Consider the following 24,408-nt stretch of genomic DNA (forward strand, 5'->3'; position numbering starts at 1 on the left):
AGTGAAGCAAACCCAGCTGTGCCAGACCTGGCAAGGGCATCCCATCTAGAGTTCTGTGCCCAGATGTAAAACATAAGAGACTGCCTGTGAAAAGTCAGCTTGCAATTAGCAAGGGGGCTTCCTAATACACTGATGAGCAATGCAAACACACTGCACAAACCTACAGACAAGTGATACGCAGACTCATAAAGCAGATGCTGAAGCTGGGGTTTTCTTAAAGACATCGGTTCTTATTCTTAGCCTCAGGGCAACTACTTCACACCAGAAGTAACAATTGAAGAAATGACTGCTAGGAAAGTGGATTAAAAAAAAAACAGAAAAGGTCCATGTGCAAGCTAGTCACTGGTATCCTGAAGATGAGATGAGAAAGATCGTTTATAAGGCAAGTCCCCAGTCAGCTGACATTAGAGATAATGTGAAGTCAAAGAACACTGGGGACTGAACTGCAGACAAATCACACCAGGGAACTGAGAAGTAGTGGTGCAGAAGGATAACCAGAAGCAATTAATAAAGCAGCCTACATGAAGAGTTGCCCAGATACCTGTTACCAGACACAGGGAGGCACTGACAGCTGCAAAACTACAGTGTGGTCTGACATGAGGCCCTGAAGCAAGTCTATGCATGGGGGGAAACTTCTGAATTAGGAATAAATTAAGATTTTTACTTTCCATAAGTTAAAAATTAATCATAACTCATCACCAGCCTCTGCAATAGAGGAATTTACTCACAGGAGAATGAGAAGGATCTGCTCACTGTATATGTACATATAGACATTTAATACCCATTATTTCTAATACTGCTGCACTAAGAAAGATCACCCTTTGATGACAGCATCATAAGAATTCCCAGCATATTGATAGAAAAAAAACCCTTACTTTTGTTTAAGGTGGTCCTACCAGATGCCCCTCCAAAGCAGTCCTCTTTCATTCTCAAAGCTTTAAGCATGCTTACTAAGTGATCAATTACTCGCTATAGCAGTTCCAACAAGTTCCATGTAGTGTAATCAAGCCAAGTCCCTAAGGATATTGTTGCAATGAACCTGGAAGGGTGCTTTTAAGCTAAAAAGCTCTAGCTGAGACTGCTGTTTCTACCAGATTTTGATGTCAGGTGAACAAAGATAAAGGCTGGGTAAGGGAAACTACTGCAAGTGATTAGTAGGTGCAGCTGGGAGGGGGAGAGAAGGGGGTTGAAACACTAGGCCAGCAGCAGAAACTAGCTGAATCCATGTTTTTCAGTGTCATCCTAACTTGGGAAGAAAAATGCAGGTTAGAATTCTCTCTGCCATCTGAAGGGAATGAAAAAGCATTAGATTGGTCTTTTGACAACATGAAGCATAAACAGCTTGAGAAATTAGTGTTGGCTCATCAATATGTGTACCAAAGGAAACTAAGGCTGCTGAGCCTCACATAGTTCAATAGCAGTTTAGTCTACTGATCTAGTTAACAATCTGCTTCTGTTTGCAGGTTTTGCAGGACTGTGCTCTCAATAAGGTCACCCAGAACAGAACAGGGCAGTTTCCATAGTACAGCAGACATTTTTCTGGGCAGAGTTCCATACAGACACTCAGTGCAGGACTCTGTTATCTGTAGCTATTCAGATGTGGCTATTGGGTGGGTTTTGTTGTTGTTTGGGGGGCTTTGGGGAGGTGGGTTTTTTTGGTACTTTTTAAGAAAAAGACCTTTCCTGAGGCCCTATCCGTTCATGTGAGCTGGTCTGAAAGGGTATCTTCTCCAAGTACACAGTGGAACAGCTGCAGAAGAATAAATGGGTTAAAACAACCATGGATACAGCAGTGAAACATAATACTTCAGCCTGGTCCACTAACCTTCATACAATAAATGAAGAGGAATTTGAACTACTATATGAAGTGTGCCTGTCCAATAACGAAGGTCAGCACTAGAACTGCCTCCAGTGTAAGAAGCTTGATACGAGAGATAATAAAGCTTTATTCCAGGCTTTGAGACTGAATGACACCTACAAGATGTTCACAGAAGGACTTTTGCCACCTCTTCCAGACACCCACCAGTACTGAACAGTCTGCCCCCCTGCCTCATTTTGGGCCTCCCTTAATAGATGGCCCACTGTGGTTTAACTATTCAGGAGGCAACAAGGGTGGGAATGATCCTTTCTGCTCACAGGTAAGTAACTAACAGTGACATGTGGCTTAAGGACACCACTCCTGAATATGAAAGAAGTGTTAGAGAAAAGAAACAAAAGCATGCCTTACCAGCAAGTAGTGGCCTTGTAACTGAAATGTAAATAACCAGGGGAAATGGAATATATTCTCCTTTTTTTTTTCCTTTTTCTATTTTTCTGCCATAAAGCTTTCACATATGCACTAGGATGCTAGCTAGATTATTCTTGGTAATTAAAAACATGGAGGAATTCATACATCAAAAAAACATTTCTGGTTTCTCTGAAAGGAAGTGGAAAACGAACCATCCCACAGGGACACAGGGAGGAAAAGATGGTAACACTCTGGCATTCTTCACTACACAGTGTGATGTCAGTTCTGAAGCACTGGCAGAATAAACCCAGATCCTCAACCTGTGTGAGTCTTTAGAAAGCCTCTTTGCTGCCTAACCATGATCTCTCTGCTCTTCCTCACAATAGTGGGCAAGTATACACCTCTTCTGTATGAATGATAGACTAAAGTAGTTGGATTCCTGTAAGTAATAAAAATAATAGAACTTCTAGTTTTGCTTTCAAACTCTTACTAAACAAATGTAGATATATGACAGTCTCTGCACCATTAGATGTTATTGCTCCTTTATCTTCAGGGTCTTTGATGTTCTGTTGTTACGGATGAGGATCAAGGATTTAAAGAATGTTAATTACTGCTGATACAATTGATGCTTCTTGACTTCCAATAAACCCTTTCATATCAATGTATGATTACTACAGTAAACATTGTCCCACTGAAATGACTACAAAGACATGCAGAAGAGGAAGGCATGTGGAGATCAGCACACAAATAGGAGGAACAGGCTCAAGAGGAAGCTACCATAACTCTTGTCAACTCTGTCCCTTTTGATCTAGATGGCTTACAAAATGCAGAGGCATACCCTCACATCCCAGCAAGCAAGGAGTGGGAATTCTTTAGGAGAAAAACAACAGAGGAAACCATCTGCAAACCAGCTACATCATGGCTGGCTGTTTGGAAGCAACCGGAATTTCAGATGAGCTGCCTAGTGCTTACTAGCAAAGGCCACAGGGAAATGGAAACACCAGCATCAGGCTGAGGATATGCTGTGCTGACTTAGCAGCCTTATGTTCTTCCAAATCCAGCCGTACCACCTACCCCTTAAGCACCCAGTACCCTTTTTCTAAGCATTTACTTGTTTTTCTATCCAAGGTAGTTCAAATCTCCATTATTTATGTGTTCCTGCAACAGAGGCTCCTCAGTTCCCACAAATACCCCCACAACCTGTATAATCTGAATACACACAGTCAGTCTCACAAACCTATTTTCAGTACCACCCACCTTCTGGTGACTAAGTAGTCCATCCACATACAGCTTTGCTGACAGATGCCTCAGGCTTGCAGAAGATGTCAGCCAGAGGTTGCATTTCTTGTACACTTCCACAGGGTCCGATGTCTCCAGTTCCTCCCCTACGTGTACAGTATTTTGAGCTAGATTCACTGATGAAAATCTGTATTTTAATTGCAAATTCAGTTAAATAGATTTCAATTCATAAACGCTAACAGAATAAGCAGCACGACATTCGACAGTAACGTCTCGGTTTTACCCAGGTACAAAAAAAGTCATCTTTTTTTTTTTACAATGGATGGATGCAGATGCATGTTGAAGTGATATCTTCCCAAAGAAACCTTAAAAGTATAGTTTATGTATTTATAAAATCAAATTCTGTTGTTGACAGATTTTCTGCAAGCTCAATGTTTTCTATGAATATGGTCACTGTGCTGAAGTCACAAGGTGTGTACCAACAAAGTCACAGAAGGACACCTAAGGATTGCACTAAAAAGTATTAATATTCACCACTATTAGCTCAGATTAAAACAGCTAACATTTCCCAAAGGTGGACAAGTTATCAACGGTGGGAATGACAATAAACCAAAACTGCACATATTTCAAGATGCAATAAACAGGAGTCCCCAGTTCCAGCTACAAAAAAAAAAACCCAATGCCAAGGTTGAAGTTTGCTACATAAACCACCATGACTACTTTTAACACAAGATATGCTTCTGCCGACAGACCCTGTTGAAATTAAGATTCTATAAATTCAGGTATCATCATAATTGATGCACATCTTCATCAGAAACCGAGGCTGTGCTTATGTCCAACTCACAATCATCTTCTTAATCAGTCAGCAGGACATAGGCATGCTCTACTCACTAAAGGACATTTATATCTGTTCAGAGATTTTTTAGTTTGCTTGTATGTTAGCTTTATTTCCTGCCCGATTTACAACTGGATATGGGTTGGCAGGGGAACACTTTCCCCTGTTGTACATGAGCATCCGAGTTTGGTCAAGATACAAGTCTGCTGTTGTAAAGCTCTGAGTCCATCAGCACTGCAGCCCTGGGAGCCAAGCCATTCATGCTGTATATAGTCCTGTACAGATTTTGCCAACTCTGGGTTTCTAATGGTTGTCATTCATTAGTAAGGACAAGGACAAAGCTGCTTATGATAATGACAGCAAAGAAATTAGAAAGATTCTGTGGCTTTCAATGAAAGGGGAGGGTGGAAAATAAAGTAAATGAAGGTCCATGTAAACAAAGTTATGCCCTTATATAAAAAGATAAAAGAAAAATCATTCACCTGTTAATACCTTCAGTATCTACAATATTTCGAGCATTTGCTATATTTGCATGCACAAAGCAATAATAGAGATTCTTAAGACAGCTTTATTGTTTTACTTTATGTAAAACAGGTAAGAGAGGACAACAAATCTTCATGTTTAGCCATTTATAATCATATGTGGTCACTAGTAATTTATAGGAGTGTTTTCATTAGCACATGTCCAATGTCCCTTCTAAATATGCAAACCAGACACTTAATAAACTTCTCTCTCTATACAAATAATATTGCACATATTCAAGCCGAGAGACTAGTAAAAGCCAACCCTGTCATTTAACCAGCAATCACAGTAAATTTCAAAACGCTGTAAATAATCTCTTTTCCTACTTAATTCAGTAGGAAGTGCAAGTTATCGGCATTCAAGAGATCTACATGGTTTTTGTTTAGCAACCTAAATTAATTTGAAAATGTTTACCTGCTGGGCCCAAACCCTGAATAAATGACTTGTGACTTGAACAAAGACTTACAGAACATAATTAAGACAATTCCCAGGTAACAGAGCACTTATCAAGGCACCAGGTGGTCTATATGTTGGCAACAAATGGGGGAATTTCAATTCTTAAGTTGTAACTTCATACAACCTACAAGCAAATACCTGCTGGACAGGAAAAATAGCCAAAAAATAGGATGAGGGGAGGGAAAAGAGTTGCTGCAAAGGAGGTATTTGGACAGATTATGTTATTCATAAATTGATTATTATTTTAAGCTCAGGATATCTCTTCTCTGTTAGGCTTCACTATAACCAAGACTTCATACAACCTTCTCTGTACAAAGAAGCAGCATGAACTACTGGACTTTGTGGTTTGCCGAGGAAAATTATCAAAGAAAGAAATGTACCTGATGATGAAAACTTCTGCTACTGATTAGCAGATAGATCAGCATGGCCTCCTCTACAGAGACTGGCAGAAACTTCCAAAAAGGCGTTCAGAAAGTTGAAGAACTCACCTCAAGGCATACAGCAAAAACCTGTGCCTGTCTCCTCAAATACTCTGATCTCTGCTGGAGTCCTCTCCACTCCCCCCAATACAATGCAACAGTGATTCTCAATAGTGTCATAAATAGAGTATGTTGAAATTCTCCTAGAACTGGAGGAGGGAATGAACCCATTGTTTTAGATTTTCAACAGAAAACAGGAAAACCTTAACTCACTGAAAAGAAGCCTGAAGTAGCAAGAAAAAGGGCATTTCTAAGTATACACAGTCAAACCTAATATTATGAAACTTACACCTGCTTTAGAGAAATTGTTATCCTTTATTCTTCACAAACAATGTGAAAAGAAGTCAATAATTTTTCTACATAGTACACTACAAATGCCAGTCATGGAAAATACAATTGGGCAACCAGGAAACACAACTTAAGTGTACATCCATGACAAACCCTTCCAAGACCCATCATCTAACACAGACATGCTGTATGCCCTTGGTTCTTATTGACACAATTCCTCAGGGGTCCTTTGCAAAGCACTGAAGCATCTTTATTTTTACTTCCAAGCTAACAAGAAGTGTTTTTTTACAAAGAAATACAATACAGGAAAAGTATGTGCTACCTAACATCTTTACTTCGGTTTTCCATCAGGCAACTCTTTTTAATGGTTAAATAGTGCTCCAAGAGTTCATTAACACATACTTGAAAACAGTTTTGAAGATAAGCATTAGTAGGTAAGGACAACTGTTATTATCCAAGGACAGAGTGAGGGTGATCAAGTGTCTAGCAGATTTGTGCTGCATGATAAGAGCTTTTCTAATTCTCTCTTCTCTTTACAAATTCTCTCATTTCATGAAAAGATGTTGCAGCAAGGACATACTTGTCAAGCTCTTCCAATGCTATTTACTCACACCATAACATGATACCAAAGAAGGTTGTGGGGAAAAAAATGTTTAAAAAATAAGAAGTTATCTTCCGTTTAAATCTAGCACCAAACTTCTATTGAAACTATACATTTTGAAGATGTTGATGATGGACAGAAACACAATCTTATCTGTGACTGAGGTTGCATCTGCCTGGTTCTACAAGTCTGGTAATTCTTTTCACTGGCAACACGCATACACATCTCTCTACCTGTATAACACTACTGAATTAAAAGAGACCTGCAGTGGTTTTCACTTTATTACAACACAAAACTCAAAAATAAAGCAATACATCTGTTGAGAAAACAGACAGGAAAATGTTAATGTTGCCACAAAGACCCAAACCATCCAAGTGCAGGATGATTTCTCACTGCAGCAAGACCACACGGTCATGCAAAGAACATCCTCATTTGAGCTGATCAGTAGGCAGACAGCTCTTCTCCAACAGCAAGGGCTCAGGATTTATCACAATTCCCTCAGACTGTTCTTTAAACAGAGAGAAAAATAGTGCAGGAACCTGGAAATGCATCTCCTATCAACTGCAGCTAATTACCATTCAGACTCCTGCTCCTATCCCAGCTGTTCAAGGATAATTACCCTTAATGAAAGTGGTGGTTGCAGGCTTCTTGGCTCTGCTAAGTTGCCTTATAACAACACATTGCCAAACACATTTGGCATTCTGTACACCATGCCACAGAGGGACAGTATTGATCCACACACCATGGCATCACTTTCAGACTAAGAAATTCATTTGAGAAAAACATATGATACACTCAAAAGCAGAGGAAAACATCACTCCCTGAGACCAGACAGTTCCTCTGTGCCAAGATGCTGTCTGAAATGCAGCCTGCCCGCAGGAAAGCACAATCCCTTAATAACGAAGCCATTTCACGTGACAGAAAAGTAATGCTCATTTACAGAGCACATAGGACAGGTGAGAGTACCAACAGGTACAGCAAGCTCAAGCAGGGTTGGGCTGACCCTGGCCTCTTTGGCCATATGTGCATAGGGCAAGTTTTGCCACTATAAATATACTGCTGTATGAGAGCAAACAAAAATTGCTCAAGGAAACAGTGTGGTTCAAAGGGACTTGGTTTTATTGTGAACAGGGGTCATTGCAGCTCAAATTTCCCTTCAACTCTGTATTGGCTCTTTAAGCAAAAACAATTTTTGCTCTTCACCCACATTATTGGAAGAGCTGCCTTAGCTGCCAAGCCCCCCTCCACTTTATCACAGAGACCTCAGTGTGGATATGCTGTTGATGGCCACTGACATCTGTCCACAGGGGATGTAAACCAACCATGCACCTGGTGATACAGCCCACATATCATTATTTTGTATTGTGGGAATGGGGAATAATCACAAGAAACACTTAAACTCATTCCGTTTACATTCGGTTCTGAAATTATTCCCAAAAATTTCAGTCAAACTAAGGCAAAAAAAACCACATCAGCACTGTTCTGGTGCAAGAGATACCAGTAATGCACTGTAGTAAAGTTTCAGCCCTAGGAAAATCCTATAAATATTTCCTGATCAAGATATTTTTCTGTGATGGTTTCTCCTTACATGTGTACAAGTATTACGCAGCAAACAGCTGAATAATACTTGCTTGTTTTTCACTTGGATGATCCTCATTTGGTCTAACAGAAATATTAGAAAAATAAGGCTGTCTGCCTTCCCTTTCTACATATTCAGAAACAACACAGATAAGCCAACCTCAAGATGCAGCTTCACACAACGGAACTGGGGGCTGATAGGGAACATTTCCAGACACAAAGCCTCATTTTTGCCAGGAGAGAAGCTGTACTGGGAATTAACAGAATAAAGCAAATATTACACAAACTTCATCTTACATTGTTTGTGGGGTTTTTTCCAAACAAACTGAGCCCTTACTGTTTTATACTTTCAAATTACATAATTAATGACGGGGATACCAAGCCAGAGCAGAGTGACAATGAAATAAAGACACAGGAAGGGACAAGGGAGAAAGATAGGTTCTTAGATGAAATGTGAAGGACAAGGGACAGTCAATAAGGTAAGCTGATGAGGTGGAGAGCTGTGAAGAAATTGTTTCAAACAACAGAAGCCACAAATAAGGAGTTTCTCTGACAGCAGGAAGACTGATTTGCCAAGGAAGTGGTCATCAAGATGCAGGCATAGGAGCCTGGGGAAAGTGATACACAAAAATTCAAATCAAGAATGTAAAGGATTGGGGAACTTCTCAGGGTTATCTTTTTCTTAGGCAAAAATCATTGAGTCCTGTTGTTATGGAGATTTTTGTCTCAAAGTATGAAAAAGGAACAAGAGAAGGAATAAGTACTATGATGAACAGCTGAGAACACAAAGTCAATAAAAACACTGGTTGAGAAGATATCCAATCAATACACCAGCTAATGTTATAAATAATGTTACTGTTCTTCTTTCAGTTTACACGTGATAAGGCTCAGTAATGTTGAAATTTATATTTATTTGGCAGTTACTGGTTACCGGTTACTGCCAAATAAGCACGAATTTATTTGTGATGTTAAATAAATTTACATCCCTGCCTGGCAATTGAGACTATAGGTATCACAGCTGTTTTGATGCAGTATTACAAGTTTTGCATTCTCCCTGTGTTTGGTTTACAGTTATGTACAGTTTTACCCAGAAAGATGACTAGTTGGATAGTCCCTAATTCCACAGAATTTGAATGCCACATTGCTAACTTTGGCTTGCACTACCCAAACACTGAGATTTATAATCTGAGGCCCCAGAGACTGTAGGTTCCTACCCCAGCTGAATTGTCGCATCCTAAATTATGACTACACATTGTCACCTGTTAAATTAAAGATTAAAGATTAAATCTTTAAATTTAAATTTTAAATTTAAAGATTTAAAGATTTAAACATTAAAGGATTAAAGAACACGTAAATGCTTTGTAATTATAGTTAAATACAAGACTTTGAGATAAGATAATACCTGTAAGGCCCATGACAAAAATCAAAAGAAATTCAAAAATCAACTCTAGAAATCCATTTTTGATGCTCTTTCCACTGTTTGGATAATAAGTGGTCTCAAACCATTGGGTGACCTCAGTAAGAGGTAGCATGGTTATATTGCAGAGCATTTCCATTTTTAAAACATTATACATAAAGCATCTGCAGACAATTTAGTACAACAGAAACTAACTTAAGTCTTTATTCTGCAGTAGATTTATATGTGTCTTTTCTGGAATTTAGGAAATTTAGGCTATTCCAAATCCCAACCTAGTACTTCCAGCCAACACATTGTGCTTAGGGTGCACATGCACAAACACCCCCACCTCCGTTTAGAAACAACTTACTCTACTCTGACACTCCATCCCTGGCAGTGTTCAAGGCCAGGCTGGACAGAGCCTTCGGTGACCTGGTTTAGCGTGAGGTGTCCCTGCTCATGGCAGGGAGATTGGAACTAGATGATCTTAAGGTCCTTTCCAACCCTAACTATTCTATGATTCTATGATACTACTCACACTTAAGTCTCTTTTTCGTGAACGGAGCTGTAAGCTGACTGTCAAAACTTTCTTTGCTGTCCCTTGGAGATCAATAGTTTATTTCTGATTCTCCTCAATTACAGGCACAAAAGAGCTCCTCAGGCCTCTCACATTCACTCCATCCGTCTAGTGTGACAAGCCTCCCCTGCTCCGGTTAGGAAAGAAAGAGGATCTTTACACATGCCAGGTTCTGCACAGAGAGCAATATGTGACATTACCACCTAGTCCTCAATAAAGATCAGCCACTCCACTGCACTCAATTTGTTTCCCATCAGCTGTAACAAACATCATTTTACTTTTGTCTCCAGGGGACAAAAATACCACCTTAACTAAAACGAGGCTGCTGGTAGGAAGCCATGAAGTCCAAACAAAAAGGAGACCCACTGATCTTTCTTTTAACCTTATTCCCTCCTACAGCCTGACCACAAAGCCCAGTGATCTGAAAAGTGAGATGTAACCTGAAAATCCCTGCACTGTTCAGCTGGCAGCAAATTCTCCTTTGAAGCCCTTGGGTAGGTACTTACTGCTCCAGTCACAGCCTTGTCTGATGTGAATGGTAAGGGAGTAAAATTAAAGGATCAACAGCATTCAAAATTACAGTCTTCTGTGTCAGCTAAGAATAAGGCAAGGCAATAGCTCCAGTCCACTCATCTGTTCTTCAATTAGTTTAATTCCCATTTGGAGAGCATCCACCCTCAATCTCAGTGAACGGCTCTGCTGCCTTGTCTCTCTGCCAAACTACTTGGCCTTCTTATGCAGAAAGGGTGATTTCTAGGATATGAACCACAAGGTACTCAGTTTATTTTACTACAAAGAATTGCAGCTTTGTCAAGAACTCTGAACTCCCCGGCACAAGCAGGTTTGTCCTGTTTCATGGCATTACCTGAGCCTAATTTCATACATCAGTTTAATTATTGGCAATAACCAAATAAGCAGCACACTATTTCTGCCTCCCGGGAGAGATGGCAATTTACATCTCAAAAAAATATAATTCACAGCAAAACCGATGTCCCAACATGTATAATAATTCTCTAAAATATACCCCGCACTGTCAATCAACCAAAGCCCATCTAAACTATTCTCTAATGCACTGGATAATTTAAATACTAAAATATCCTTTAAAATCCCCTAGAATAAATACAATACGTCATCCAAGACAAAGTGATTACCATTTTCATTTCACTTCTCAGACAGTTCCTAATAGGGTTTATTCTCCTAATATATGTGTCCAACATCCATTAAGGATAATGAGAACATTGTGCATGAATCAAGTGGGAGACTACAATTCATGTTTACTAGTAAGGACCAGGCTGTGATCTTTACCACACAAGTCCAGAATAATTCAGCTGAATGCAGTTTTACTTCAAACCTTGGCAAATGAAAATATACCAGAAACTCACCCTAGATTGCTCATACTTATGTAAGACTAACTAGATCAAACATTCAACGAAATAGCTTGAAGGGAAGCTCAGGAATCTGTGCGCAGTACAGAGAAGTGAATGAAAATATTGTGACCAGCTGAAGACAAGAGAATACAAATCTACTGCAAGTTTGCATCCTAACAGACACATTATAACATACACAATATCCTGTATTTCCAGATAACCTACAGAGCAGGAATGAGTTATTCCTGTTATTTTTACAAATAAATACTACCATTTGCATTAAATATTTATAATTTTTTAATATTGTTTTCACTGGACAGCAAAGGGCCAACAATGGCCATGATCAAGGAACTCATAGCAGCCTTCCAGTATCTGAAGGGGGCCTATAAGGATGCTGGGGAGGGACTCTTCATTAGGGACTGTAGTGATAGAACAAGGGGTAACGGATTCAAACTGAAACAGGGGAAGTTTAGATTGGATATAAGGAAGAAATTCTTTACTGTGAGGGTGGTGAGGCACTGGAATGGGTTGCCCAGGGAAGTTGTGAATGCTCCATCCCTGGCGGTGTTCAAGACCAGGTTGGACAGAGCCTTGGGTGACATGGTTTAAAGTGAGGAGTCCATGGCAGGGGGGTTGGAACTAGATGATCTTAAGGTCCTTTCTAACCCTAAATATCCTATGATTCTCTGAACCGAATGGTATTTGGCACTTCAGAAAAGGACTATTACACCAGTAACTGCACTCATCCTTTCACAGCTCAGGGGAGAATTACTCCTGGAAAAGGTCTACAAAATCATATCACATTCTCCAAACTAATGCAAAGATCTCATTCATTAGGATTTGGTGTCAAGCGTTTGTTTTGTTATTTTTAACAATAGCATGAAGGTCAGTGTTTATAAAGATCCAGGTCTGCTGGTGGTGTCATTCTCTTTAGTGTTCCGAGTTCCAGTAACAATTTAAGCCAGGCTAGTCTTTAAGAGATGCTGGTGCTCAAGTTAAATCATACAACCCCCCCCCAACACACACACTATGAAAATGCTACCCTTAAGCAGCAGACTCTCCAATGCAATTACAACAGTACCCAGTGCTGTGATAGTATTACAGCCCATTTGTAGTCCACAGATACCAAGCAGAAATGCACCAGCCTATTTGACAGGATACTCTTTCTACTGTGGAGATGACTTATACAGAATCTCATTATACACGGCAAAGAGAAATGATACAAGGAGCAAGAAATCTCAACATGGTATGCCAAAAGTTACTCTTTGTTGCAGGCTGAGCTCACCACCAAATCTACTCACGTCATTTTTTATTTAGTTAACAGAAAAAAACCCCGATGCCAGATCTAGCAGACTGTGATGCAGTGCTTCATTTGTGGAGCCATGGTGTTAGCAATGGTTCATTGAGACTATTTCTCATACACTATCACTACAGCACTCCTTGTAATTATGTTGAACAATTAAGCATAAATTAAGTTACCAAAAATGACATTGGGCGAACACACTCGCAGGGATTAACTCTGCTGATCCCCGTGACTTTACATAGGGAAGAATTCGAATCTAACAAAAAATATGACTTGATGGACAACCTGGAGCTATGCAGAAAAAAAGAATTAGCATTTCAATCCTATTTAAAACACATTTATTAAGGGCATTCATCCTAATCTAGACTCTTTTAAATTACTTATTGAATATCAGAATAGCCTGAAACAGAAAAGCCATTTAAAAAGAGTCACCATCCCAAAGTGAAACAAAGACGGTCCTGCACATCTAGCGAAATTTTGCTAGAACTGCTGTTGTCCTGTTGCAAACACAGCCCTTTCTGCTGAACAACAAGGAAAAGAATTTGGTCCTTTTAAAAAAAAGGCTCTTACAGCTTATAAGAAGGTTTACTTTGTTTCCAAATAGTGAAGGTTTACACACACATGCACCCACCGTAGATTAATATATGCTCTAAACCATCTGTAGAAAATTAAACACCAAATCAATCTTTCACATCCTTTAATGTAAAAAATAAATGAATACTTGGAATAATTTCCCTGTCTTCCTCGTCTACATTTCCCATTTTCAAAAGGGATGCGCACCATAAATCTGAAATGCAGACATAGTATTTAAGAAATGAAGAACAAGCAATTCCTAAAAACTTGTGTAAATTAAGTATTTCTGATACTTTAAGATTCCATGATGTCCTGGGTTCAGCAGTAGCAGTCATTTTTCTCCCTCTTGGTAGCTGGTGAAGTGCAGTGTTTTGACTTTCGGCCTGGGAACAGAGCTGATAACAAGGATGTTTTGGTTTGGCCAAGGTCTTTGTGAGCCTCATGCTCTGCCAGGGAGGAGGGGAAGCCAGGAGGAAGCAGAGACAGGACACCTGACCCAAACTGATCAAAGAGGTATTCCATAACACAGCACATCATGCCCAGGATGTAACTGAGAGTTACCCGGAAGGGCTGGGACTGTGGGGTTGGAGGAGGTATGTATGGGTCATTGCTTGGTCCGGCTGAGGGGGCGAGTTATCGGTTGGCTGGTGGTGAGGTGATGTATTCTCTTCCCTTGTTATTTCCTTTATCATTGTTATTATTGGTGGTAGCAGTAGCGATTTGTGTTATACCTTAGTTACTAAACTGTTCTTATCTCAACCCGGGGAGTTGCATTCTTTTCGATTCTCCTCTCCGTCCCTCCGGGAGCAGGGGGAGGGAAAGAAGGGGGGGGAGTAAGGGAGGAGGGAGTTGCCTGACTGGGTTTAAACCACGACACATGAATAATTCCGTATTTAAAATAAGTTATCTCTTTCTCTTCAAGAGATCAGATAAAACTAAAACTCCATTTAGTTGAGAGAAAAAAAAACAGAACAAGATAAACAAGAAAGTAAAAGTACTTCTAGCAACTTTAACATCATAAACACTAGAGAAAAAGCCAAAGTATTTTCTCCCTAAAATAGGGAAGTACTATCTGGACCTATTCCACCAAAGTCAATGGAAGTCCCAGCCAGATTATACTAAACCTACAGCCTTTAAAGTCTTCAAACCAATAAAAATACTTACCATCAGTCATCAGCAGTTGTCAGCATTTTGTTTAAATCCACAAGTGAATTGCTATTTTGGCACAGTTGAAAGCATTTGTCAAGAAATTAATGTAATCACCAATTATCCTTTTAACAAATTGTACTCTATCAACTTGGAAGCCTTTTTCCTTCTCCTGTAAGACTAGCTTCACATGCCCTGATCAAGTTACAGGAATTGCATGCCACTTCTCAACAAATCTTAGTGTTCCAGGGAGCAATCTACAAAACCCTAACTTTCATTAGTAGGTTTAATGAAATATTTTCATATCTTTAGTCTTCCTATCACCCTCATATTGATTACAGGCATTGATAGGGTATTAAACGTACATGCCCCAGAACACATCATCAGAAAATGTAGTATGAACTTTGCTTTGTTAACAAGTATTTGCTGTGAGACACTGAGGTTTTTACTTAGGGCTTTGTCTTGTCATGAAGAGTCTGTGCATTTCACAAAAACTGGGTAATAGCTTAATCAAGTGTGCAATGCCAAACTGATGATTGAAGAGAAAAATAATGTGTGTTCGGAATCAAATACCATCCTCAGAGACTTCCAAGGTCATGCGTAGTCATTTGGGAACAGCATCATGAGCTCTTCAGCTATTTTCCATGCACTTCATAAAGAGCAGGATTGACAGATGTGAACATATAACACACTTCAAGTTTTTTCTTATGACCTCTGATACAGACATCCCCATTCTTTATTATTCTAGTATGTGCAGAAACTGTGCATTGACTGAAAACCATTTATCCTGCTCCAATCTGTTCTACATCCACAAATAGCTGAAGATATTCAACACCTTTTACCTTTCAGTGATGTACCTCCAAGGAGAAGCTATTCAGTGAGGTATTCAGGAACTGCCAGTGTAAGACTTCAGATTTTCTCTGATTTATTCACTTGCTCTAAAGCCGTATCAAGTTTCTAAACACTCAAACACAGGAGTTCCAGCAACAGAGAGAAAATAAATTCCATCTTTGACCTTTTTTAACTGCTCTCATAGCATCATTCTGTAAGACTGAATTTATTTTTCTACTCAATATGTTCCATTCAATGGCTGCAAGATATTAGCTAGGATTAAAAACAGTTCAACAACACTAGCAATAAATAGCACTTTAACCTGAAGAACACAAAGGCACCAAAACACCCCAAAATGACCATAACAGATCTATTTGCTTTAAGATTCAATATTCTCAGTAGCAAGTCAATGCTCCTCTTGCAGTCTTTATGAGGCTTAACAATGGACACTGCTTAAGACATAGGTATTTCCTAGAAGAACATGATGAGACGGGCTTTATAGGTGAAAATGGCATTTCTGTTATTCATGACATGACAATGCCCAGGGGCTCTGATGACAACCCGGACACTACTGTGCTAGTTATTTTACAAATGGGACATAAACAGAGTCATCTCATAAAAACATATATTAAATATATATACACAGCTGAAAACGGTCCAGTACCTCAGGGCCATACTGTCTCATATGAAAGTTTGGGTCCATATAGTAGATCAATTCATTTACCGACCTGTCCACAACATCAAATACCCCTTTTAAATTAGTTCCTCCCTTGCAGGTAGTATGTCTGTATGTTAGATGTACATCACATCATCTAGGCAAGTAGGGATGTTACAGAGAATAGCTGCACCTAAAATCTTAATCAATGAAGACAAATGTAGGTATCTCCAGTTAGGTCCATCTCCAATAAAGGCGGCTAAAATGTACAAGATATGTAAAACTTTTCCCCCTTTTCCACTTAATCTCTAAATATGGATACTATATATGGATATCCCAATTATGGATGCATGGATAGCCCAATGCATCTGCAAATGTTTGCTACTGCAGCAGAAAATCCTCTAACACAAGAATTATGGTTCTGGTTGTCAGTGGAGTTAGATGACCCAACCTAAAGCATGAGGTCTATAAGATGTGCTGAAGAACTAAATCCACTTGCTGGTAGCTCAAGCAGACCTCAACTACTGGTGGAAAAAGCGCTGTGGCGAGAACTGGAACATATTTGTGGCAGTGAGTAACACCAAGTTCTGTGGGTTTCTTTGGGCTCTGAGAAAGCGAACGCCTAGCTCTGCACTATATACTCTGTACCAGTGCCCTCTACTGGCTGTCACCGCAAAAAATAAACTGCAATTAATACGAGGTTGAGACTCTGCTCACGTGTATTTATGCTGACTTGTCAGGTAAAGGTTTAGTATTGAAGATAATGTTCTTCGTGGTGCATGTCTGTGGTTAGCCAGCAACAGACATATTAGCTCATGATTGACTGTAGATAACCATGTGCTTCTTTGGGTGAGCTGTGCATTATGCTGGCCCTGTTTTCAGCAAATGCGTGGCGGCTTCTCTGTGGCTTTTTCCTAAATGTCAATATAATGTCAATAATGAAAACCAACACTAGGGAGGCATTCTGCTCTAATGGCTAGGAAAACATGCCCTGGAGCCTGGATTCTGTTCCCTCTGGCCCGCCTCACCAGGTAACCTGCTGTTACGTATTATTTACATTACAGTAGCATCTCCGGGCCTCAGGACATGGGCAGGGTGAGGGCACTACTATAGCATGAACTCTCCACGAAAAACAAGCTTGGCCTTCCTATCTAACAAGATACAAAAGAAAAATGAAATAAGTGCATTGTAATAGGAGCCAGGAGTACTATGTCATTACTCTGTGCTCCAGTTTCCCCATTTGAAAAGCACTTTGGGATGCTCACATGAAAGGTGAACAGATTTTTAAGCACTGGTATTAGATTGGAGGGGAAGGATGTGAAGGGGGGTATAGATACATTTTCCCACACTCCCAGATGAGCTTTTTCTACTGGAACAGGTAAGATGGAAACTTTCTGTGGACTGTGTTTCCATGATGGCAAGATACAGGACTGTGCAATGCACTAATTGCTTTACAACTAGCAGTTAAAAAAACACATTTGATACCTTCATCCTTGGGTCTTCACTCGTGCATAGTTGCAAATATTCACTTATTAAGTGATATTCAGGGACAGGACTACCACACAAGGGTTTTGCTCCTTGAAGAGATGCCCACTGAGCTGACAGAGAGTGAAACCATCAGCAGTTTAAAAAGTAAAAGAAAAAAAAACACAGCAGGTTTTCTTTCTTTTGATTTCACCCCCTGCGGCAGCTGCTTTCTAGGCATGTGTATCCACAGCTCCCTCCTCTTGTCTGCACTCACACAGAGAAATAGCTTTAATGCAAAAATTCAATACTCAGTATCAGGCTGTCATCACACAAAAATGAAACTGCTCATTTTTAACCAAAGGAAGCTTTTTTATGACTCCTTCGCCCCATAAAAACCATCATCCCATGCTAACGAGGTGCCATGAGATAGCTCACATGGTCAAGCGAAGCACTGTTTCCTCAGGCTAAGCAGGAGTGCAAGGAGGCTCAGTGCGGCTCAACCTGCCTGCTCCCCCATACACAGGGAGAATTCACCTCCTCCTGACCCCATTCCTTGAGGAAAATTAAGAGCCCTTCTACTGGAACGCAGTGCTAAAGGCAAACATGCCCTAAGGAAATGAGAAGAGCTGTTCAAATGAGTGAAGCCTTGCAGGATGAGGCCTTGTCTCTATCTTTCTATTTCCTGTTCTCAAAAGCTGTGTCACTGCCAAACCTCACAACAGCAGCTTCCACGTTACTGATGCTCACTCAAGTGGCTTGTCGGTTTTGGTTAACTAAAATGAATATATTTTAAAGTTGAATTTGCCACTTATTTGCAGTTTGTTATCATGTTCCTAAACACAGGTGGGGAAAAAAAACTCAAACTCTGCTGCAGTTTAATTTTATCTTTTTTAAAAAAAATTCTCTCAAGAAGATGCCTAAAGGGTAGCTGGGCCTGAAAAGGATAAAATCCTACAATTAATCAAAACCACAAAGAACAAAATTAAGGGGAGATAATTCATGTAGAGTGGTAGCTCTAGTGAGTTTTTAGCTGATGAAGCTCTCAACAAAAGACTGCATCTTCTGCAAACCATTTGCATGCATACCTACATAATGTAACAGAGTTTGTAAAATGTGGAAAATATGAAATATGACAACGATTTTTAATAACCTTATAACAGTTTTCCACCTGCCTTTGTGGCACAGGCTGCATCTTGCTGCCTCTGCAAGCCCAGGAAGAGCCACCAAAATCCGCACTAATTCTAGCATTATGATAGTATATGTGCTATCCATGCTTAGCACAGCAGGGAAACAGGACTCACATATCAAGGGTTATAGAAGTCTAGTAGGTGCAGACCCCGCTTTTTCCAAGATAAAAGCCACTCCAATGAGGAAAATAATCCATTTAGCTTCATGGACCATGTCTTGTAACCTGCAAGAAACGCTGCTGCGCTGTCCACCCTTCAGTTGCAAAACTACTACCACTGCTGAGCTGGAATTCCGTCATTCCAGAAATTACATTGGGAAAAAAACAGGTGTGAAATGACATAAGTCTGGACTGAAGGTTTGCTGCCGTAAAGCCAAGACTCCTTAAAATACCCCTACCCATTCCCTGAACTGTTACAGGACTGAGTCCATAATTTAGTACTGGTCTAAAATATTGCTTTGATCAGCCCACATGCCCTGGAGACGTCTTCTCTCAAACAGGCATGTTGAGCTGCTTAAACCTGACCTGCATGTGACTGCAAAAAATGCATCAGAGGACTATTGATTTATGAAGTTAACTGAAGAACTACTTCACTTCCAATACAACAGGCAACCACAACTTCAGATATATGCGCTCCGAGGAAACTGCTCTCAGGTAAATAAGTATCTCGCACACACCTCCTCCAATCCAACAGTCTGCGGTCCCACTATCTCTTATTTTGAGACTCAAAACTGCAACATCTAAACACGTTTCTAACTTTATACCCCTAGGGTGTCCCAATCTATTTAATGGGAAACACCAAATTCAGCTGGATGACTTGCAAGTATCATGCTACACATATGTTTAAAAATGGCAAAATTAGGAGCTGGCAATCCATAACAGTCTAGAACAACACCTTCTATCACATAATGAAGGTCAACCGACTTGGCTTCTGAAGGTAGCAGCAAGTTTTTAGACAGACATTTGTGTGATGTCTAATGCAGAGCCTATGCTTTGTGTCCGTTAAATGCGTCCTTGTAAAATCTCTGTGAAGTAGAAAAGTAGTGTTATCCTGATTTTTCACAGATGGAAAATGGAGACACAGAGAAATTAAAGGGGAGAGGCTGTCTCTAGGGTAAGCATGACGCAAACCAGCCAAATCTTTATAGGTCAAAACTGCCACTTTGAATTGCACCTAGCAACAGATGGGAAGCCAGATTCATTCCATTATGCGTCCTCTTCAGTAAGAGGACAGAAAATAACCAGTGTAAAATATATGCCTTATTTTTGCTATAATTTTTTGTTAGGCATTGCTAGAACAGAATGTGCTGTAGAGTAGATGGAGGGGAAATGTCGATTATTGCAACGGTAACATTTACCTACAGATCTTGTAATCAAGGAGTTGCTTTCTGCACCAGTTTGTTCCCAGCAGCTCTGAAATCTCCCAGATGAGTAAAGACATTTGGTCTCTATCCCAGTATTCGCTCAAAAGCAGTATAAACAGAAAGCTGGCAAAAAAGAAAAAGCAATGTTTATCAGGCTGTTGCTGCTCTATCTACCTCTTGCTTCCTTCCACAGTTTGCAGGACACATCAAAAGTAAAATAAATACCCAGTTACATTTTGCTTATCATCTGACACTTTTCACAAGAAAATAAAGGCATCCACTGAGGGTTTCCTCTTTATAATTCTGACTGCTGCTGACAGAAGGGGTGCCCAGAATTAGACAGAGAAGATAACCTCTTAAATATATACATATTTTAAAAGCATTTTATCTCAGAGGAAAAAATATTTTCTGCTGTGGTTGGTTGCTATCTCAGCCCCGCTTTAAACATTTATCTGATGAAATCAGTGCATTCCTCAAAAGAGACGGTTCATGAATCCTCAGTTTCTTATGGCTAACAAATAATTAAATAGCTGAAACTCTGCACTTTTAACAGTAAAGTGTCTGACTCATGATGCCTAGTTATAAACCCAGCAGGTTCAGAATGCTACCCCAGCCTGGCTGGGGTAATGCACTCTCACGGAGCAGACAGCAGGTTGGGATCTGGCCAGCCACCTCAGCTTGGGAATCCCACACCATTCCAACCCATCCCTGCAAACAGCAAACAGGCAGATTCATTGTGGAGCCACACTGACAGCCGGGACAAGAGGCATTAACATTGCAGAAATTAGAGATGAATTAAGGACACCAGCTTTTGTCTGGGATTAGCTGGTTTCACAGACCTTGGGGAAAGCGTCAGCTTTTTTAAACTACTTCTATTTTGAGACTGCACAGTTTGAGAGCCTGTTTTTAAAGCTACGGTGGTGGCCCCAGTTCAGTCAGTGGTATGAATGCTCCAAGAATTAGAAGTTTATTTGGTAATCTTTACAGTTCTTTGAGCTCCACGTGTCTCCCAGCATTTTAAAGACATTTGTGAGAGGGATTTCTAGAAAATTTAAGTCACATGGGTGATGGCAAACAAGACAATAAAAAGGTACAGAGAAGTTAAATGTCATCTGAAAGTGTAAGTCCTTTACACTCCACTTCCATGTGTTTTTATTTCATAGTAACTTGAAAATCCTGTCCATTCATTTAGTGGTACAGCAATGTCAAACACAATGTGCTAGCAACTGCTGCTATTGCTTCAAAGGCATCTTTATTTCAGCATTTTGTATAGCATAACCTGTTAAACTGCAGGGGAGGCAGGAATGCACCCAATACTTTCTAAGAGGAATCACAAGTAATTAGATCATTTCTACATATACCCAAAAGTAGGTACTACACGTACTTTTAAAATAATGACATTACACTAATTGAATCTGGAACAAACCATGTAAGGGAGGAATAATATGACTTGTCATCACCTTACAAACATCCTCAGCAATAAGCTAAGGACAGCTGTCAGACTGATGGAAAACCAGAAGGATTAACATGAGATGACCACAATGACATTTTCTATTCACAGAAACCATTGATGTCAACCGATTTACAGTCACTCTAATGTATTTAAAAATCTTCATGTTTATACACATAATGGTCTGCATGTGTTAGAAATGTCAACTGTTTATTTGAGATGCTAGTAGTCTTCCATGGTGCCTGTATTGCCTGACAGTGTGCAAAGAGGTGCCTGACATAACAGCTGCAACTTCAATTACCTATGAAGACATAATTCTAGATGCATACTGTCTTCAGAATGAAAAACATACACAATTTCTTAGGCTCCAACCAATCCTGTCTTTAACGTGACAGGCAAAGGCTAAAAATTCTGCAAGCTGTTATGAATGATTACAAGCCCAAGTATCCTTCAGAAGCTGCTGGAGGAGGGAAAGATCTTGAACTAGATTAATTTAATTAAAAAGAACCCGCTAGTATGCAGTTGATGGAGGTTAGCACTAATAAGCCCCATGATAATTAAAAAGGCTTGAAGTCAAGGATCATAGTTTATCTGCCATGGCAGAACACCTGCCTGCCTGCTCTAGGTGAAGCTTGGCCAAATCTGTACAGTTTCCTAACACGTACTATAGGGAACTTAACAAATTAATTACAAAGTAAAAAAAAAGTTGACTCCATGACAGAGATGATGCCTTAGATGGAATCAAGACCTCTTAGATCCAACATCAGTTTAGTTTAGCAGACAGGAAGGGATCTGCAGGAAAACAGAAGAGAGACTGGGAAGAACTTCTTGCAGTGTCTGGACTTTACAAGTGACCGGCCCAACTCAGCTACCTCTCACCACATGGAAATGACCTAGTAGCTTTCCATGTGCTTTTGCCTTACTCCCTAAGCATGGCAGCAGCAGCAGTCTGAGGGATGGGGTGGGATGAGGGAAGCAGTGCCTTTGAGGTTGACAGGTCCATAAAGGGCAACTCAAGCCTTGAACATTACAAGCAGAAGTTCAGTGATTTCCATGGGATATGAAGTACCACCCAGGATGAAAATGAGGGATTCTGTGTTCTGACAAGCCAACAGCTTACTGCCAACCTGAAGACTGATGATTATTAAGAAGAAAAGCTACAACTGTTGACATTATTCATATCCAAGCTGCACTTGTTCCAAGATCATAAAAAACTCTCACTTGCTGCAAATTGTTCATTTATCCGAGATACACGATGTGGCAATAGCTCAAGAGTGAGTTTGGACTCCTGCTCCTGTACCTTGGCCCAGGCAGGGTGGGCTCTGCATGACTCAGATCCTGCCTGGGGGGAGCTGAAGGTGAGCCACAGCAGATGAGGATTTGACAAAGCAGGTCTCTGTCAGACTTTCTTTACCAAAAAGTATTCTCACTTGGAGAAAACATTAAAAGTAGCAGCACAATATGGAGCCAGAACCAGTTAGTTCTGGATATTCACAAGTCTAAACATCACTCGTATTTTGAGCATATCTCCATAACAGTACTACTAAATACACCAAGGCCATCACAGCGTATGTCTTCTGTCTGACTGTAGCTTTGAATACAACTCACTTATCAAGAATTAACTTGAAATCCATGCCTTTAGGTTAATTTGACCAGTTCTGATCCATCTGCAGTGCCTGAAAGTTATTCAAAATTATACACCATATATCTTGAAGCTCTTAAATTGTCCAATCTAAGAGAAAGCTTTTATAGTCCACTTTTATAAATTGTAACATTCCAAACAAGTTTTAATCATTCTTCCTTTGTATGAGCTCTCCTTACTTGCAGCTATTTAAAAAATAGAGTCCCAGATTGCCTGCACTTGTGATACCATCCTGGGAGGAAAAGAAGATTATAAAATTGCTCAAACACCTCTGGAAATTACCTCTCCAAGCGTTGGTCATTAGTGCAAACATGGAGAGAACAGAAATAAAGTCAAGGCAAAATAGACAATCCAGGTCACGGGTAAATAACTTTTCTCCTTACATTACTATGTAAACATATAATGAAGGGAATCTGCCACCTGGAGATCACAGTGAAAAGCCCAAAAGAGGCGAAGGCTAGTCAATGATTCCCAGAATCTGTGTCAAAGAAAGATTGCAAGATTTGTTTCCATCCCAAGTGAACAGATTCTGGAGCTGTCCCTATTTCAGTCCATTAAAAAGCTTGTATTAAAAGTACATTTTAGACTACTAAAATGCCTCAACGAACCTATGCAAGACTGGATTTTTTTCCATGTTTGCTCTTACTTAATCAAGTGAAAAAATTCATTTCACTGAGATTAACTCTGTATGATTCCATCAGTGCACAGCAGTAGCAAGTAACTTGAGCATTTGTGTTTCACAGACCTTAATCTTAACAATGTAGTTTTTAAATCTGCCATTTTCCTATGCTGAGGGTCCTAACAACAGAGCGCATTCATTCACTACTTTCCCAACCAAGCAAAACACTCACTGGGATTTCCTTTTCAAGCCTGTTAATTGAAAACATTCTGCAGCTTATTAGTCACTATACAGATTATCTGCTGACATGCAAACTCTCACTCATTCCAGGCTTGTTAATTAACACGTAATTACTGATCCCACAGAGACTGGACTGCAGGTGTGATGCTCTAGGTCCTGCTCTAATAACTGTTCTTCTCAGATGCCAGCATGGATGCAATACACAGCAATTGCAGTTTCCCAGAACACCATCCCACCCTTCCCAAAAGGGCTCAAGGCTCTGTTTTGGTTTTAGAACATTTTTTAAGTTATTTTTTATTTGTCTGGGTTCATTATGTCCAACATCCACCCACAGCCTGCCACAGAAAAGCAACAAGAATCCATGCTC

General features: G+C 40.0%; 1 protein-coding gene across 8 annotated transcripts in view; it reads right to left on the reverse strand.

The window, feature by feature from the left end:
• Nucleotides 1-24,408, reverse strand: part of SORCS2 (sortilin related VPS10 domain containing receptor 2) — a 546,630-nt gene that overhangs the window by 404,998 nt on the left and 117,224 nt on the right. Inside the window, exon 1 of one of the 8 annotated variants that reach the window (XM_061468499.1) lies at nucleotides 876-1,012. The exons of the other annotated variants lie outside the window; for them this stretch is intronic. The gene's annotated coding sequence lies outside the window, so the exon portion shown is untranslated. Of the gene's footprint in view, nucleotides 1-875; nucleotides 1,013-24,408 lie in introns of those variants that run through there. 8 annotated transcript variants of the gene reach the window in all.

Source organism: Pezoporus flaviventris, unplaced genomic scaffold (assembly GCF_033815535.1).
Source record: "Pezoporus flaviventris isolate CSIRO_AGI_PZ_B2104156 unplaced genomic scaffold, CSIRO_AGI_Pfla_v1 ptg000002l, whole genome shotgun sequence".
NCBI lineage: Eukaryota > Metazoa > Chordata > Aves > Psittaciformes > Psittacidae > Pezoporus > Pezoporus flaviventris.